The sequence below is a fragment of the Brassica oleracea genome, chromosome C9 (genome assembly GCF_000695525.1).
Source record: "Brassica oleracea var. oleracea cultivar TO1000 chromosome C9, BOL, whole genome shotgun sequence".
NCBI classification, from domain to species: Eukaryota; Viridiplantae; Streptophyta; class Magnoliopsida; order Brassicales; family Brassicaceae; genus Brassica; species Brassica oleracea.
This window is the reverse complement of record NC_027756.1, coordinates 25,882,154-25,884,797: the sequence shown is the minus strand read 5'-3', so window position 1 is coordinate 25,884,797 and position 2,644 is coordinate 25,882,154.

Below are 2,644 nucleotides of genomic sequence, written 5' to 3'. Positions count from 1 at the left end.
GGCCGGTTTCTTTTGGGTTCAGGTCCTTTCGGGTCTTAAATATTTAGATCCAATTGGTACTTATAAATTTTTGGTTCAGGTTCGGGTCAGTTCTTCTCGGGTCCGGATCGGTTCAGATCTCAAATTAAAATACCTGTAAAATACATGTAATTTTCAGGCCGGGATCGAGTTTGAGTATTTAAAATCTAAAACAAGACATGAAATACTCAAATTCCATCAAATTCCATCAAATTTAGTCTATATTTATCATATATATCTAAAATTTTACAAAATACTTTAAATTATACTATCAATAATTAAACTAAAACATTTTTAAACTCTAAGTTTTTCATTTTAAAATTTCACCTTACTTAAAAATGTTGCAAAATAATAAAAAATATTGTTAACAAAAGATATTTCAACTATATCATAAACTAATATATAAAATAGAACACAAAAAATATATATATATATATATATATATATATATATATATATATAATAGAATACAAAATTTTGGATATACATATTTTTAAGTCGGGTACAAATCAGTTCTTATCGGGTCGGGTCTATCTGGGTCGGTTCTTTTCGGGTTTGAGTCTATTCGGATCAGTTCTTTTTGGTTCCAGGTTCTTTCGGGTAAAAGAATTTTGGACCCAAAAAGTACTTATGTCAGTCAGTTAGGGTTTAGAATTGTGGGTTTAAGATTTAGTGTTTATAGTAAACATGAAAATTTCTCATAAATCATCATTATGCACTAATTTTTTTATTAGGGATATAAAATATATTCAAATATAATATGTCAACTAATTATAGAATATTTAAAATAATTTATCGGATAATAATTATTAAAATTTTATTTAATATACTTTATTTTCACAATTATAAGATGAAGTAATTTATAATTTTTTTAATAAATAAATGCTTTACTTTAAATTTGAATCATATATCTATTCTATTATTTATTATAAGTGATTTTGCTGATTTGTCACATTCTCCATGATTTTAGCTAAATTTTAATTATTTGTTATATTATTGTTAGTTTTTAGCTTAAATATTTAATTTATTAATTTAAATATAGATTTCGAAATTGTTAATTAATTTATTGATTTAAATAGTGTACTATTTCAAAATTTATAATTGGAATTATAATTATTTTAACTTCCACATGTTTTTATTAGTTTTAGCTTAAATCATTAATTTATTCATTTAAATAATATAATTATCTCGGAATTTATAATTGAACTAAAATTATAATTGGTTTAACTTTCACAAGTGAAGACCAATTCTTGTTTTCATGTAATGTAAGATGTTTTAAATTTTATAGTTTCATTTTTATCATTCATTCCAAGTTGTATCGGTTATAGTTTTTTTTTCATCCTCTAGGTATAGTGTTTTCTGGTTCTTTCAATTGCTTGCGTTATCTTCATGATATCACTTTCATTTTGATGTGAACGTTCTCTTTTCAGTGGTTCAATCATTTTGTGTAGATCAAATAATATTTTTTTGTCAAACAATATTATTGATGGAGTTGTTTGCATTAACGACTATATGAACAACATCAAAACTTAATTTTCTCTTTAGCTTTAGATCTTTTTTTGGGTTCTTGACATCTATATTTATGTACTTTCGATATTTGTTTTCTGTTTAGGTAGACTTTTATGTTTTTCTTTCTTTCGTTGAGTTTAAAAGACTAGGAAGCAAATCGGTTTTATTACATGTTCTAAATTATTTAATGGCAGTTATTTCACTTATATGTTTTATTATAACTTATGCTTTGATATTAAGTTTAGAGAGTTGCTTACGTAATCATGTTACGAACATGTGTTCAATGGTTTAATCTCTAAAACGGCTAAAGTAGATATATTTTTAATGAATAATTAGATTTATCATTATATAATTAACTATAATAATAATAAAACTATCATTATCTATTTTTTTGCTTATTAAATGTAAACTTATGAAATATTTTGATAACTCAATGTATATATTTATGAAGTAAACCAAAGAAATATTATCATAATTTCAATTTGTTTTTTTTTTTAAGTTTTCTTCTAAATTATCATCGAAATTTATTTTTTATTTTATTTCTACTTGGATTTGTGTGTTTCAATGTTTGTTGGTAATTTAATACATTTTCCTGGTTCAAAAATACAAAGTAGATTAAGAGAGACCAAACGTTCACATTCTTCGTTGTCCAAAAAAGAAGTTCACATTCTTATTTTACTTTATTATGTGTAATATTTGATATCTAATTATGCTCTCGTGGTTTCATAGCTTTCCTCTGTAATAAGAAGAAGTAGACCGAGATAAAAATTAAAGAAAACTAAAATGATTAAAAATATAAGGAATTATTGTCATGTTTAAATCATAAGAAATATATTAATAACTATTAGTAAAACGATTATGCTCGCATGTGCGGACAAAACACGTAGTATATAAGTCATGTCCCCGTTCCTGGAACTTGACATAGGGTCTATACGTTTCAACAGAAACGAAACTGCTTTGGTTCAGATCATGGGAATTGATCGCGAACAAGCTGTAATGAAGTAAATGATCAGGATGGATCATGAGAAACCTAAGTCTAGGTCTGGAAATAGACCAAGGGACTTAGTAAGATTGAATAAGATTAAGAGAAGAAGCTGTACTGAGTGTTCAAGTGTTA